Genomic DNA, 17862 nt, shown 5'->3' with positions numbered 1-17862 from the left:
AATTTCCTCTTTCATAATGGCAACAGTGTAGTTAAATATTTGGAAGTGGCAGCAAGAAATTCACATTAAAATTAATATGTGTGTGTCTGTGTGTGGGTATATATATATAATATATATGCCTGGGTTAACATTTCTGTGCTGGCTGTTGGACGGGATTCCTGTTTGTAACAACTTAACAAGGACCTCAACTCTCAACAGAGTAAAAGTGCTACCTGTCGCATTATAGTAGACAGAACTTCCAGTGAGTAAGAGCACATCATAACATACTGTATATACTTAATTTAGAATAAAATAATGTTTATTGTCCCCATGTTTTTTGACAGGCGGAGGACCGTGCAAAATCCTTGAGGATCCCCAGTTTGGCAACCTTACTGGAAAGGTATAAATGATAGAACAAATTCACACTGCATTCGGATTCCTCCTATATAAGACCCTATGTTTGCTTGTGGGTTCTTATGTTATAGCTTAGAGAATATCTTACCAAGTGTTAGGCTATTCCTTACGGTTTCTTCTTTGTTAAAAAACTCCTTGGTTTATCGAGCTTTGAATAAATTCAAACAGGAAAGATCTTAGACCTAAGAGACTGCCAAAAATCTAGTGGTCTCTGGGAGCGTGACAGTTGAACTAGTAGACCTTTGTGGTATGTGAAACTGCTGGAAAGAATTGCCTGCCATAGAGCCAGTGACGGCACAGCTGGAGCTGAACATGGGAGACGCTGCCAATGTGTCTGTATAACAGGGATTCACAGGGCAAGTGAGGTAGTGGTCATTTTTTGAACTCCTCTAGTAAACTGACAGTAGTTTGTTTTTGTCAAATTTGTAATTTGAACCTTTATTATAAAAAATGTAGACTAAAAATTGCAGAAGATTAGTGTGTTTCAATTACATTTTTAGTGTAGGGTAGGTTTGATGCATTGACTGTATTTCATGTTCATTCCCAGTCTTTATGTTTCTTTATGTTTTTATGTTTGTTTACTTTTAATGATTGTAAGTAGGGATGTCTGCCACTAGCACATTCACAATCTAGGTGGGGATGGAGCAATGTTTTAGTGAGAGAAGCTATTTGTTTACACACATGTTGGCAGGATTCATGCATCTCTCCTCCCCTCCTTCTTTCCTGCTTATGGCTATACTCGGAAATAAAGGAAAAGCTCTAGAGCAGATATTGAGGCCTTGATGCAAGACCAAGCATTAGGTCTAAGCTAGGGCTGCAACAACTAATCGAAAATTATCCATAATGAAAATCGTTGCTAAAGAATTTCATTATTGATTAGTTAAATCGATTTTATCAATTATAAGATGAGGGTTTTTTTTCTATGAATACACCAATATATCGGTGGCCGAAATATATCGTCCGAAAAGGGCATTGTCTGCAAAATGCTGCAATATATATAAATATATGATAACAGCAATTACACTCCTATCAAGCCCAGGCATACCTAGATTCCAGCATGTGCTGGCTGACTTTGCATGATAGGAGTGTAATTGCTGCTAACAGTCATATAAGTAATACAAGTGTTTGTCAGCCTGCACCGATATATCAGTGGCCGAAACACATCGGCCGAAAATAGTATTTTCAGCAAAATACCGAAATAAAAAAAAAACGTCTGAAAATAATCCCTGCAGGGGCCGGACTGCTTAACTGTGTGTTGCTGTTACTGTGCAAGCAGCTTCTCTTGTACTGGCCACAGGAAGCAGGAAACCAGAGGAGTCATGTGAATTCATCTCACGTCACATGACTGCTCCATTCCTCCTCCCAGTTGGCGGGACAAGAGAAGTTCGTGCAGAGAGGCAGAGAGAGAAGCAGCAGGGCCCCAACGGAAGTCTACGAGTGAGAAATCTGCAGTGCAGGTAAGGGTATATGAATGAGTATATGAATGAGTGTGTGTGATAGTTTGGTTGTGTAAGTGGGGGGAGGAGCATGGCACAGGGGGCGCTAAGTGATGTGCAGCATCAATACACAAGGGGGGCAGCAAGCCAGGTTTTAGCATGTACTGGTTGCCTGGGCATGATAGGAGTGTGATTGCTGTTAATTTTGGACAAAATTGGACCAACAAAAAAAAATAACAATATTAATATATATATACTGTATTGGCTCGAATATAGGCCGCACCCTCAAAGTTAGGTGCTTTTTTAAAGAAAAAAATGTCTTAGTAAAAAAAAACACTTAGTGGAACAGATATGCTGCCACTCTGCCCCCGCGAGATATGCTGCCACTCTGCCCTCCCCAGACATGCTGCCACTCTGCCCTCCCCAGATACGCTGCCACTCTATCCCCCCCTGAGATATGCACTCTGCCCCCGAGATGTGCCCCCCCGAGAAATGCTGCCACTCCATCCCCTCCTGAGATATGCTGCCACTCTGCCCCCAAGAGGTCCCCCCCTAGACTTACCGGTGCAGACTCCCCGGGGTCTTGCAGGGGACATCTACGCAGTACGCGTATTCAACTTCCGGTGCTGGCACTTCCGCCGTGGGAAGTGCCGGCAAGGAAGATTGTAAGCGCACATCGCGCAGACGTTCACCGGCTGCGGCGATGCAAGCGTTAACAGCCTCTCGCTGCTGGCACGTCTGCACAATGTGCTTTAACAATCTCCCTTGCCAGGACTCCACCCGTGGGAATTCCCGGCAAGGGAGATTGTTAAAGCACACCGAGCAGACGTGCCGGCAGCGGAGGTTGTTTACGCACATCGCCGCTGCCGGTGAACGTCTGCACAATGCGCTTAGACAACCTCCCGTGCCGGCACTCCCCCATTGAAAGTGCTGGCAGGGGAGGCTGTCTCAGCATATCAGAGAGTAGGATGCAGGTCCCCTGCACCGCTGCGGGGGATCCGTATCCTAACCCTGCTGCCTGTCCGGCGCCCGGAATTGCATGTCCCGGGCGTCTGGCGATACGAATTGCGCATTCCTGCGCTGGACCCCAAATATAGGCCGCACCCCCACTTTAAAGACTAAAAGTGGGGGGGGAAAGTGCGGCCTATATTCGAGCCAATACGGTATATATAATTAACAGCAATCACACTCCTATCATGCCCAGGCATGCCTAGGTTTCAGCATATACTAATATACTATATATGTGTGTGTGTGTGTATATATATATATATATATATATGTGTGTGTGTATATGTGTGTATATATATGTGTGTGTGTATATATGTGTGTCTATATATTTGTGTGTGTGTGTGTGTGTATATGTGTGTGCGCTAGACTCCGAATATAGGTCGCACCCCCACTTTAAAGACTTAAAGTGGGGGGAAAAAGTGCGTCCTATAGTCGGGCCAATACGGTATATATGCGTGTATATATATTTATATATATATAAATATTGTTATTGATTTTGTTGTCCAATTTTGGTGTGTCTACCACACTTTTAATAAAAGTAAGTAACACCAAAATTGGACAAAAAAATTTAATAACAATATTAATATATACATGATTGTTAACAGCAATCATACTCCTATCATGCCCAGGCAACCAGTACATGCTGGAACTTGGGTATATCTGGGCAGGACTGTGATTGCTGTTAATATATTATTATTGTTATAGATTTTTTTGTACAGTTTTGTTGTGTTACTTACTTTTATTAAAAGTGTGGTTATTTAAAAAAAAGTGAATCCTGAATTTTCGGTTTTGGTCCAGAATTTTCATTCCGGTGCATCCCTAGCTGCATCTGAAGTAGGGCTGCAACAACGAATCTATAAAATCGATAATAATCAATAACGAAAATCGATTAGTCGAATGATCGATTCGTTGTTAAGCTGTCTGCAAAGTGCTGGGGCAGAGTGTGAGTGCAGGGCAAAGTGCTGGGGCAAGTTGTGAGTGCAGGGCAAAGTGTGAGTGTAGGGTAAAAAAAATCCTGGCTCCTAACTTTTTTAGCTGGCTCCTAGATTCAAAACAAGTTTGTCAAGCCCTGAAGTAATATTGCTATTGAAATCATACTCCTATCATGCCCAAGTTCTAGCATGTACTGGTTGCCTGGGCATGATAGCAGTGTGATTGCTGTTAACAATTTTATATATATATATATATATTTATATATATATATAAATATTAATATTGTTTTTGCATTTTTTTGTCCCATTTTGGTGTGTTACTTACTTTTAATAAAAGTGTTTTGGTTTTTTTAAAGGAGGGGGGGTCATTTTCAGTTTCTGTTCGGTTTCAGCCAAGTGAATCTTCGGTTTCGGTCCAGAATTTTCATTTCGGTGCATCCCTAGTTTTTTCCAGAGCAAATGCTCTGAAAAATATAATAACACTATAAGATATATCTTATAATAACACTAAGATCCAGATCTCCCGCAGCGCTGCAGGGGACCCGGATCCTCCTTTCTGACAGCTGGCGGGCGTCTGTGTGATGTGCGCAGACATCCTTCTTAAGGAGTCTGGAGCACGGGGGGTAAGTCTGGGGGGACATATTTGGGGGTATAAGGCATATCAGGGGGGCAGAGTGGCATATAGGGGGTTATAAGGCGTATCGGGGGCAGAGGGGCATATCTGGGGGCAGAGTGGCATATTGGGGGTTATAAGGCATATCAGGGGGGCACAGTGGAATATAAGGGGTATAAGGCATATTCGGGTGCAGTGTGGGATATCTGGGGTATAAGGCAAATCAGAGGGCACTAGCATATGGGGGATATAAGGCATATCTGGGGGGGACAGAGTGGCATATCAGAGGGCACAGTGGTATATCAGGGGAGCATAAGGCATATAGGGGATATAAGGCATAATTGTGAGGCAGTGTGGCAAGCCTGGGATCAAATGTACATAACTGGGGGAGATAATATTGGGAACAGATTGGGAAATAAAAACAAGAAATGCATTTTCTCAAAGTTTTTTTTATTCTGCTGTTTGTTTTTAACATCCTGCTTGTTTATTAATTTTTTTTAAATAATATAAAAATGTATTTTTTTATCTGATTAAACTATTAATCGACAAAATAATCAAAAAATACACAAAATGTGGGTAGCCCCTTGCAGCCTTCATTTTGTAAAAAATACGCTTTAAGAGACATATTGCACTATCGTGTTTCTCTTTCTTTCACATATCCACATCCGTGAGAGCGCAGCCACTAACCCCCCTGTGAAAAAATAATCGGCCAACTAATCGATTATGAAAATAATCGTTAGTTGCAGCCCTAGTCTAAGCGTAGTTGAGGGAAATGGGATCTGGGGCTGACTGAGAGGACTGGGACTTAATACAAGAGACATTATTGTTATTATTTATTGTCTTATATAGCACCATCAAATTCAGTAGTGCTGTACAATGGGTGGATAGGACATAACAAGTATTATGTAACATAACAGTTTGACTTACAGAGACAACAGTTGAGGAGGGCCCTGCTCAAACGAACTTGCAATCTAGAGGGATTTAGGGTGTATTACACAATAGGTAAAAGTGCAGTTGTTAGGGATGGACCAGCCACATTATTGAAAGTACTGCAGGAGAGGGACTGGGGAAGGTGAGCTAAAGGAATATGGGAGGGCGTTAATGTGCAATGTTGTAAGTGTCCTTAAAGAAATGGGTCTTGAGGGATTCTTGAGACATAATGGCTTGAGGGAAAAGGAATGGAAATCTTAGGGGGTGGACAGGGATAAATGTTCTAGGGAGTAGATTTGGCACCTGGGGCGGATCCTGTATGTCAACTAGAAATCTAAAAAAATTAAATAAGTTTAACTAAATAACATTTAGTGAACTGATATTGGTACAACATAACTTCTATCACTATATACTGAGCCAGACATTGATGGTGGTTCAGGGTAACTCCCATCACTATACACTGAGCCAGGCATTGACAGTAGTGCAGCAGCACCTCTATCACTATAAAGCAAGCCAGACATTGACGTGGTAGGTCTCTGCCCCTAAAATAGCCAACTGTCCCATTCTGCCCCTAAACACTCATTCATTCACTCTCTCGCACACCCTTAACTCTCACTTGCAGATTTCACTGGTCTGGGGGCTGGTCGAGCATCACTGGGGCCGCGCAGACGTCTATGCGGCATGATGGCCCCCTTTAGGTACTCTACTGTGTTATGGAGAGAGGGAAAAATACTAAGCATGAGATAGAAAAAGATTGCAGCATGGGGGGGGGGTCGGCTGGAGATGTTAACATACATCCAGCTATTTCTACTTCATCATTTTTATTATTTTTCTTCAGTCTCCACAGTAAGTGTTATCCTATAGTATTGCATGATTTAAGTGCTAATGTTCTGTTTGTGCTTAAAGGCACTGTTGTCAATCTTGTGCCTCATGGGCTACATATAGCCCTTAAATGTTTAAAAGGTCGTTTACAACTTTGCTTAATGATGACAGTCATTTGTGGTAGATTGATCTTGGGTTTCCCAGCTCCAAGGCATCCTCTGGAACCACTTGGAATGTTGAGGCGGTTACAATACTGCTAGAACCGATACATGATATGTCACTGTAATGGCAAAGAAAAAGGAGAAATAAGAAGTCCTACTTTTCCGAACAAAATGTTGATTACTGCTCGAAGAATTGTTAATATTGGGTATAAACACCTGCCTGAGATAAAATACATACATATAAATAAACCAGAACCACAAAAAAGCTAAATTATTTTCCCACAAACACAATACAGGATCATTAGATGAGGGGTTCTCTAAATAAATAGACATATATTATGTGTTCTAATTTTATAGAAATGCAAAAGATATTGTTTCTGTAATTTAGCGTGTATTTCCTATAGTGAACCTTTTACTAACAGGTAAAAAATGAAATCTGTAAGATCAGAACGTAATTTGCAATTACACTATTCAAATTATTACAAGTTCTTTATAGAACACTAGTAGATTAAATAGTGCTATTACAATAGAGAAGAGTGACAAAGGAAGTGTTTGCTGTCCCTGACAGTCCCATTAATGAAGAATGCATTTTAAATTATTCACAGAAAAAAAAATTCAAGGCAATATGCAGCTATCATATGCATAAGTCATATTGTCATTTGTGCATATGACAGTATATTAAATGGACATTAACATTAGGACACATTATTACATACTGGTTACAAAAGGAGCAGAAAGTGCGATTAGGCAGATGATGGGGGAATTGAGACCTTGAAGGTAGGAGAAAAGGTGGCTGTGGGTATAAGAGGGTAGATTTTACAAGGTTCAGAACAGGTCAGTTTAAATAGAGGATAGTCTTGACAAATAAGCCTAATGTGCTCAGCTATTGGAAGCAGAAGCACTCCTTATTTACTTCTAGGCTTGAGAAGCTCAGCACTAGTCATAAAATATATTATATTGAGATTTCACTCATCAAAGATATGCAATGATGGACTGCCCGCCAACAAACCAAGATGTTCAGTAAGTTGGTTACCTAGGCTATATGTTTAGGTGTCATGGATTTTTTTTCACCAACAGCTGACTTTTGTAATTTTCCTGTGCTGTTGCAGAGGATGAAATTGAAACTGAGGCAAGCAGAGAAATCCAATATAAGTCAAAGTATGCAGTATTTTTTTCCTTTATGTATTTATTTGCAAATATATGGAACCTTTGGAGCATAGTGTTGTGTTTTGAAAAGGATGTCTGTACCCATACCAGATTTTCATTAGGATCCCTGAAGCAGGTGCATAACTATTCAGTAAAGACATTAAAACGAGAATTGCACGTGTTTTTTTAACTTTTTGGGGGGTCTTAAATTTGTGTAATTATATAGTTTCGTATATATATATATATGAATAATTGATGCTTGGGATTTTTTGTACTTTTATATATAAACAGGCCAGGTCTTAAACCAGAGTGATTTATCAGTGCTTAGTGACACGGCTGGCTGTCTTTAAAGTAGAAGACAGGACATGTTTCAAGGTATGCTGCTGTGTATTTGAGTATGTCAAGTAAATATGGGTTACTATATTTTCGTTAGCTTCCCCGAATAGCGTTAAATTTTATTGTATAACCCTTTGAAATGGCTATTGGCAGACACACGTAAAACGTCTTCCTGTCAAAACAAAAACTGTTTGCTGTAATAGATACAAAATTGTTATTTGATGCCTGCAAAGTTCAACATTACCGCTTAAACAGGCTAGAATAATTTTTTAGGAAAATAGACAAAAACATACCCGCACACAATGTTTCCATTACTTTAAGAATGGAATTTGGTGATTACGGTCTGGGAAAGGAAGATTGTGGTTTATAAATGCAGAATATGGTGCAGATAAACACTCAAATATTCAAACAAAGACATCTGTTTTTGTAACAATCTTTATTAGCTTAAAGGACCTAGAAGCTTCAGAAGCTCATTGGGAGGAGTCAGGATACCTTAAGACCCCAGGATTATAGTTTCAGCAATGTACTGACACAGACAGAGAAATCATTGATCTTGGAACGAAATGTACTATTGCAAAATAGCCTGTAAAATGTTTGCTTACATCAAACATTTAGTTATATTTATTTTATTTATTTTTATGTAAGGATTATAGGAAAATAATACAAGTCTTCACTAATACACAAATGTAGTTCAGTTACCCAAATACAAAAATGTTTTGTTTAACTTTTGTACTCTATACAGACCAGAGGAATATGAATAGCATTCTTCTGCCGTTATGTGTTGGGAAATTCCTGCCTGCACAGTAATTTTATCTAAAAGAATATAGAACTATTTATACCATTATTATCATATATTCATGGTTCCAGTAATCCATGTCCTTAGTCTGCTTGTATTTAGCAAACTGTTTGTGGGCTTTATTGTGCGTCATCTTTAGAATAGGCTTCCTTCTGGGATGACAGACCAATTTGATGCAGTGTGCAGCATATGGTCTGAGCACTGACAGGCTGACCCTTCAACCTCTGCAGCAATGCTGGCAACACTCATACGTCTGTTTCCCTCTGGCGCTGTGCACGGGCACTCAACTTCTTTGGTCGACCATGGCGAGACCTGTTCAGAGTGGGACCTCTCCTGTGAAACCGCTGTATGGTCTTGCCCACCGTGCTGCAGCTCAGTTTCAGGGTCTTGGCAATCTTCTTATAGCCTAGGCCATCTTTATGTAGAGCTACTTGATCCTTTTGCTTTTGTGCCACCTTTATACATACCTAAGCCCTTTTGTGCTTTCTTTCACAATCCAATTCCAGTATTAAATGTATTTTCTTGCACGATTACCCCTTCTGCATTGGTTATGTATGTGATTAAGAAGGTTGTGTGAACTCAGCAGGTAGCAATTAATCTGTAATTGTGATTAACATACTACTTTGTAGGCATTTTAATCCAAATGCTAAAAGTTTCAGGTTTTTTTTACAGAGAGGGACTTAATTGTGATATTTCACAGATGTCTATAGCCATATGACTTCCTATAATACTTAAAAAGGTATATAAAAAAGCCAGTAAAAGCTGATGTTTTTGGAATATTGATGAGTCAGGCATCATTTCCCAAATAATCCAACCTTCAGCCAGTAATAACAAAAGTGGTTTAATATAATTACAAACGCCAAGTGCAGCATGTTATACAGGAAAAAAACACAGACAATAAGGCAGTCATTTACTAAGAGAACTGTAACTGTTAATGAGAGATGTATCCCAATTATTTCATTAGCATTACTGGTTCAGCAGTGTGCCCTTAAACCAGGCTTAAACCACTTAGCAATTTTACAGCTATCTGAACATAAGATCAAGGTATACATGATGTGTTGGGCTTAGGTAGCATTTACAGCAACAATCTGCTATTACTACAGTACTATGGGACATAGAAAACACAACAGGTCAAAATTTAGGGTTTTCAGGAATAATCAATACCTCAGTAACAGGATATAGTATCTAGATCGTTGTATGAGGCAATACCATAAAATTATATGGTAGGTAGGTTTTACTGAAAGCAGAAAGAATCCAAAAACGCCTATAAGGCATAATTATTGGCCAGCCACTACGTCAAAGTACCACAAGTTTGGCAAGTCCTTGAATGCACACAAGCGTGCATATAATGTGCAGCGGAAGTGCTTTATTGAAGTATCAGTGGCATGTATCTGGGGTCTGAATAAAAGATGACCTTGATTATAAGACAAGGCTGTTTTTCCAGATCATTTTTTTCTGAAAAAATACCTAGTCTTATAATCGAGCAAATATGGTATACAATATATTTAAACAGGCTATTGAATCATGAGCGTTAGGACAACTATGTACTACTATTTCTACTATTTCAATGGACCCTGTGTTTTTTTTTTCATAGTTACTCAGGTTTAAAAAAGACACAAACCCTTTGTTCAACCCTTCCAAGTATCTATATCTGTTAAAGCAGAAGGAGGCAAAAATACATGTTTATCCAATATTGCCCATACTGTAAGAGTTGAAAAAATCCAGATTTGATTCCTTTGATCAGTGTTACCTAAAGTGAAATTGTGAGAACCAGGAATGTCTGTGTTCACTTGAAGTACATCCAATCCTGTTTAACGTCCACCAAAACCACTACGCTTGGCGGTGTGTTACAAATCTTAACTGCCTTGACTGCTAAAATGGCTTTAAAATAAATCTTAGAGGATTCTCCCAACCCCTATGTTGTTTTTAAAGTTTTTCGACTAAAAACATAATCAGACAGGTTTTTGTATTATACTCTCCAAAGACCTTCAGCACTTCACTGCTGTTTAATCATAATACATCACTTTGTACAAAAATGTGGCCCCGGTTAGTCCATTACAAATACATTATCTCTCTATTTGCACCATTGCACATAAAATTAACGATTGACGAGCCAGGCAGGTCACAGAAAAATTTGTTGGTGACAATTGACGTGACTCCAGATGGAACATCAGGGGAGCCATACAGTTCCAACAAAATGTAAAAAAAAATATATATATATATATGTGTGTGTATATATATATATATATATATATATGTTTATGTTTATTTTCTATGAGCGAGTCCTAAAGTTAGCCCTATACCTTCAAAAATTCTTGCATGGAAAGAGTTTAGTGGCATTTTAAATGTCCATGGGTTGTCTAGTTGTCTAGTAAAAATAAAAGTATTATTTGATAGGGTTAATCGAATTGGCTGGGTTCAAAGATGTCCCGAAAATAAGACATTGACAGACTCACCAGATCTCGAAATTCAAAAAAAAAGCACTTACCAAAGGTGGCCTTTTACCCCCTAAACAACCCAACAAACCTATGGGTGGTATCGCTGTACTCTGGAGATGTTGCTGAACACATATTAGGGTGTTGTTTGACAGTGACACATACCAGAAGCTGTAAATTCAAATGTGAAGAAAAATGTGTTTTGGGGGGGGACGCAAAAACAAATTACTACCACAAAGTTTGACAAAGGTAGTAAAATTAGTGCATGAAAGAGTTAATATACTAGCACAGGGCTTGACAAATCTTGATATGGTGACAGACAGCTTCAGGGAAGGGGGTTGTGTGTTGACCGGGTCCCCTGCTGCCTGATCGCTCCATGAGAGCGAAAGTGCAGTGTTAACCCCTTCACCGATCGCGGCATTTTAGGGGTTAATTCCTGTTTTGTACGGGGCTCTGCTGGTGGTGGAAGCAGACAGCAAAAAACTAGCCCTCACAAGCCCTTTGATGACTCCTGTAGCCATGGAAGCCTACAGGAGTCATCAAAGAGACTCCTCCCTGCAATGGCCAGAGGCAGCTTCAGGGACAGGGGAGAGAGTTCTTCGGTCTCCACATTCGTGGCATTGCAGGGGTTAACATTGTCCCCACAAGCTTGTGGGGACTAAATATCAGTCAATGCTGTGCTCCAATGGAACATCCGCATTGAAAGAGTTTAAAAAAAATAATTTATCAAAAAGATAATAAAAAAAATAAAAAAACAGCACTGACCTGAAAGTCCAGGGTGCTTTCAGGTAAAATGCTGTGAGTTTAGTAAGTGGGCTGATGATGATCAGATCACTCCTGACCAACTGTTAGTTTAAAAAAAATCCTGGCTCCTAACTTTTTTAGCTGGTGCCTAGATTCACAACATATTTGTCAAGCACTGTACTAGCATTGGAAATACCCTGGGGTCCAGTTTTCAAACATATATGGCTGGCTTCAAAAATGTCCCAAATAGGACATGTGGGCAGTATGACCAGATTATGAAAAACATGGTTTCGAAATAGCAATATGCTACTTGTATTACCCTATAACATTGGGTACTTCTAGACTCAAGACAAATATTAGAATCTATTTAGCAGCCTTTTTCATTAGCCTTTGTAGATGTGTAAAAGATTTTTCAAGTAAAAGTCAGAAAGTCCTTTTTTGCTCAATTTAAAAATTAAAAAATTATATGATACAATCAAAATAATAGTATCTAAAGAAAGTCCTTCTTGTCCTGAAATATATAAGTTCTGTGGGTTCACTAAATGAGAGAGAGAAAATTACAGCTAAAAGACAAACACCTCAGCAATGTTAAAATGTCAATATATCGAAGGGTACATAAAATAAAAACATCTCTGTTCTTAAGGGGTTAAAATATAATAATAATACTACTAATAATAATATATCAGGGAATAATCTTAAAGCTTCTGCCACCCAGATCAACAGGGCTGAACATAACTATAGACTGAAATAAAACATTTTATTTACTAATGCGATACATCGCTTAACACACTCCAGATGTTTGAGCTGGAAAATAGTGTATGTATTTCCAACCCTTTGCTAGCTACATGGCTTTATTTGGGTCCATATTTCATTTTAATTCCTCTTTTATTGTGCTTTTGACATATCTGATGACATTAATAATTGGTGATATTCTTGAGTTATTTATGCTTAAGTTGAATTCCATTTTGTTTTTGATTCAATTTAGTTTCTTTTCAAATACATATGGTTGCAGTCAATATGCAAAAGTATAAAACGACCACTGAATTGTAATATTAGCTCTCACCTTAAAGGGACAGCAAAGCCTTTTATAAACAGAAAAATTAAAAGTATGTATTGAAAAGACAATCTGTGTTTAAGCCTGTGACAGATCGTCCTGTGCCCCAGACTGGACACATCCGCCCGTCAGCTCCTTCCCTCTCCCAGTAAGCGGACACGCTGTGGCTGTCCGAAGAAAGCAGTCACAGACCAGCACTTCCCTCAATCATGAGACAGAACTTCATGCTTTGAGGTTAAAACAGAACTCTCTTTATTACAAACACACAGAACTTATATACAATCTCCATTCACTGTGCACCGAACCCAACCCCTAATCCCATCAGCCACATGCCATCACAAATCCCATCAGCCACATCCCCTCACAAATCCCATCGGTATACAGGGGATGTATCAGGTGAGGGGATTAAGGGATACAATGGGTTCCCCCACCTGTGTTATCCCCCCTGTAGCGCGGGTGCCGTCTGGGCAGACAGAGCTGTGCTGGCTGATTAAGAGCCCCAGCCAGATTATAGGATCGTCTCTTTGAAGGCTGGAGCTGCAGCCACATTCAAACCGGGTACACATAAATATAATAATAATAATAATAACAGTGAAGATCAGAGATAGGTTCTTCACAAAGCCAAACCATGGATATCTTTAACATTGCTGGTAAACTGGATTTACCCATGGTATACCCATGAGGTTTAAACTTGCTAAGATATTTTTTCCAAAGATCTCATTTATTTAGAATAGCTCTATGTACGTTTGGAACGTTTACAAGGCGGAGTGGCAGGTAATCCCCAAAACAACCCAAACTGACACTACTTTCTTTAAAAAAAAATAAAAAAATCTTTATGGTACACTCTTTACTCACCCATATGTGCCTTTTATCACTAGTGGAAAAACAGGACATATGCATGTATACTCAAATACCCAGTGGTCCAGTCTATCTTTTCATTTTAGAGATAGGTTTGCCTATTTCTATAATGAAGAGAAAGACTGCCTAACTACATTGAAACTGATCTTTGTTTATATCCTTATGAATTGCAGTCATGGGACGGGTAATATTTTGTTTGTATTGTATGGATTTGGGTCTATCTGTAGAAAACAGCTGTATGTATGTATAACGGACCTAAACTGAATTGGTGGCACAAACCCAGGCAACATCACATACCCCATACTGAACCACTAAGCAGAACAGCTTGGCACTGCATTACTTCTCCAAACATGTATAAAAGAAAATTCCAGCTAGAACGTCTCTACACGGCACAGCTGCAAAGAATGCCAACTTCTAAACGATAAAATAAGTAACAGCAAGAGTTTTATAAAACCTATTGCCTTTATTCCTGCATCCATAAACTTTCCCTACAAAAAGGACTCCACTTAACTATACAAACTCTACTTTGGGTAGAGGGTGGGTATACAGCAACTGGCTCATTACATTTTGCAGAATCCTCCCTTATACTTTCGCCTTTTTCCCCAGCATCTTGGATTGCAGGAAACTTGTTCGGCCAAATACATCTCCTGCTGCCTGTACCCATGTGGTACACAACCAGTCTGGTCCTGCACTTGCCCAGGGAGAATTCTAGCGTGTCTAATGAGGCTCACATGTCTGCATGCAAGTAAAGTGTTGTTATTGATTAGCACTTATACTATGTAAACTTTCACTGTCCCTTAAACTGTCTGTTGAAGAGGTTTTACCTTCCAAACTATCAAATATGTTCAATTAGCTCATGCCATTTTCAGAGTTCATTGTATCAGTCTTAAAGGTACTTCTTTATTACCGGTATATGTTGTACTTCTACATTTTAAAGATGCAAGACTATTGGGCAACTTCAGCTAATTAGGTTATATCCATGAAATAGTACACATAAAGATGCATCTATGAATGATAGACATCTCAAAGGGAAGAACTTCTTTCCACAAATATGACTGTAATGTTCTGAGGAGTGTGTGTGTGTGTGTATATATATATACATATATATATATATGTGTTATATCTAGAATGTAGGATACTGCATCTCGCTGTCCCTCTCACTTTAACTAGTGGCTCCGCCTCTGTATTTGCCTCACAGGTCAGAGAGCACGGTGGCCATTTTGTAGCCAGAGGTTGTTAAGCAGTGATGCAGCTTGGTATGATACTCTGATTTGTGTCAGCATTAAATATCCTGATGATTCATTAATGTTCAGCAATAAAGCAAGGTTGTATTAAACTACTGGTATTATATATGAAGCAGTTAGGACTACAACAATATATATATATATATATATATATTCAAGGAAAATCTCTCACAGGACATAGTTTTTTTTTAACTATTGAAAATTATCACAAAATATAACTGATGTTTCAACTTCACAAAGGAGATCGTTTTAATGGGACAATAAATTTTTTTTGATATTTTTGCCCCATGAGTGCATCAAGGGGAATGTATTTCTGCGACCACCATTGTCAGGTGGTCGCAGACCGGGAGTCCGGGAGCGCGGCCTGCCACGAGGCAGTGCCGCGCCGTGATCGGGAGGTCTGCGGGCAGGAGTAGACCTCCTGCCCGACGGTTCCCGCGATGCCGGTTCCCGCGACGCCGGACCCGATACTCTGCGTGGCGCACGGTTCGGGGACCGTGCGGCACGCAGAGTATCGGGTCTGCCGGTGGGGATCGCTCTCTGAGGCAGCGGCCCCCGCAGCGAGGTAGGTGTTCCCGGCCGGGCCTGACAACCATCCAGTTACATTGGTAACCTTTTGGATTGATATGATCTCAAAGACCTGTGCAACTCCACATGTTTAAACATCTTTTTGATTGAAATTAAACCATGGTTCAGAGGACTGCCCTCCATGCTTTGTTTTAAAGCCAACCAAATGAATTCCTCAATAAATACAAGCAATGTTACATTAGTATAAGGCTAGGTTTCCACTTGGGTTTTTGTCCTGCGTTATTTTCTTGATGGAAAACGCCAAGAAAACTGCCACTGCATTTACCTGCGTTTTGGCGTTTTTTCTGGAGTTTTTTCTGGCGTTTTAGCCTTTCTGTGGAAATTGCTTTTTTGACCTTAGGAAGTTTTTCCAGCCTTTACACGTTGGAATTTCCCCCCAGCTAAAAGGGATTAGGATAAATGGCAAGTATCTGCCCCCTCCTGATGTCATTTCCTTGGTAGAGTTCTACTTAAACACGCCCCGGCGGACCCTTTTGTCTCTTTTCTGTGGTTTGTAAGGCATGCTTTATTCCGAATGTCTGCTCCTCTAGGAAGATTGACCCCAAATGATGGTGCAAATTGTTTGCTGTTGCTTTTGGCACACAGGATCCAGTTGGGTGTGTTTGTAATGGCATGTTTGTTCCAAATGGTGTAAAATTCAATATGAACTTTGTTTTGTGTGAAACTGTTTGTTTCCAGCCTAAGACACACAGATACTGGGCCCATCCTCTGCATTGTAACTGTGGAAAAAAACGCCAAGGCAAAACCCACATGGCTTTTTCATGGCGTTTTATCTCTCCCATAGACTTCTATTGGAGAAAAAAACGCAAAAGATTTCCTTGCAAAAAACGCCAGTGTCAACATGCTGCGATTTTGAAAAACTGCCACAGAGCCCAAAAAAGCCGTAAAACGCCAAAGAGGACTGAAAAAACACCAAACAGGAAAACGCCAAGTGGATGTGGCATTGTGCGATTTCCTATTGAAGAACAGCTAACATCTGGCCGCAGCGTTTTTTCACTAATAAAACGCCGTGTGGCTGAATTGGCGTTATTATAGGCGTTTTTAGCAAAAAAAAACCCAAGTGGAAACCTAGCCTTAGGCTAGGTTTCCACTTGGGTTTTTGTCCGGCGTTTTTTTCTTGATGAAAAACGCCAGGAAAACTGCCAAGAAAACTGCCACTGCATTTACCTGCGTTTTGGCGTTTTTTCTGGCGTTTTAGCCTTTCTGTGGAAATTGCTTTTTTTGACCTTAGGCAGTTTTTCCAGCCTTTACAAGTTAGAAGTTTCACCCAGCTAAAAGGGATTAGGATACATGGCAAGTATCTGCCCTCTCCTGATGTAATTTACTTGGTAGACCCTTTTGTCTCTTTTCTGTGGTTTGTAAGGCATGCTTTATTTCGAATGTCTGCTCCTCTGGGAAGATTGGCCCCAAATGATGGTGCAAATTGTTTGCTGTTGCTTTTGGCACGCAGGATCCAGTTGATGCGTCGGGTATGTTTGTTTGTAATGGCATGTTTGTTCCAAATGGTGTAAAATTCAATATGAACCAGTCCAGGACTTTGTTTTGTGTGAAACTGTTTGTTTTCAGCCTATTTCTCGTAGGACACACAGATACTGGGTCCATCCTCTGCATTGTAACTGTGGAAAAAACGCCATAAAAAACGCCAAGACAATAAACCCACATGGCTTTTTCATGGCGTTTTTTCTCTCCCATATACTTCTATTGGAGAAAAACGCCATGATTTCCTTGCAAAAAACGCCAAAGTGTCAACATGCTGCGATTTTGAAAAACTGCCACAGAGCCCAAAAAAGCAGAAAAACGCCAAAGAGGACTAAAAAAACGCCAAACAGAAAAACGCCAAGTGGAAATGGCATTTTGCGATTTCCTATTGAAGAACAGCTAACATCTGGCTGCTGCGTTTTTCCACTAAAAAAACGCCAGGTGGCGCTATTGGCGTTTTTATGGGCGTTTTTAGCAAAAAAAAAACAAGTGGAAACCTAGCCTAAAGCTGAAAAAATGGCTTGAAGGAAACATAATATTCAGTCCTTATAATATTTTTACTGTGATTCTGGGCGGAAATTATGGTCTATGCTATTTCTGTGGCAGGAGTAGGTGGGATAATGACAGATAAGAACTATTCAGTCCTTTTGGTCTACCCATTTTTCTTGATATACTCGGGCTTTGTTCAAATTTGTACTAATTTTCCTGGTCTATTGCGCTATGGAAATAGCTGGAAATATTGGTTGAACCATTGATTGAACAAAAATGCTTTGGCATCTGCAGAGGTCATGAAGGCATGGTCAAAATCAAATCATTGAATCTAGGACTTCACTTATCATCTATGGCACGCCTAGGTGGTAAGCTTGCAAGAGCAGGTCCGCCTTCTT

General features: G+C 39.8%; 1 protein-coding gene across 3 annotated transcripts in view; it reads left to right on the top strand.

Annotated features, from left to right (window-relative positions):
• The window catches only part of NT5DC1 (5'-nucleotidase domain containing 1), a 100757-nt gene that overhangs the window by 55859 nt on the left and 27036 nt on the right, over positions 1-17862 (top strand). The window lies entirely within an intron of this gene.

The sequence above is a fragment of the Spea bombifrons genome, chromosome 3, assembly GCF_027358695.1.
Source record: "Spea bombifrons isolate aSpeBom1 chromosome 3, aSpeBom1.2.pri, whole genome shotgun sequence".
NCBI classification, from domain to species: Eukaryota; Metazoa; Chordata; class Amphibia; order Anura; family Pelobatidae; genus Spea; species Spea bombifrons.
Note: the sequence above shows the minus strand (reverse complement) of the source record. Positions and strands in the feature narration are given on the sequence as shown.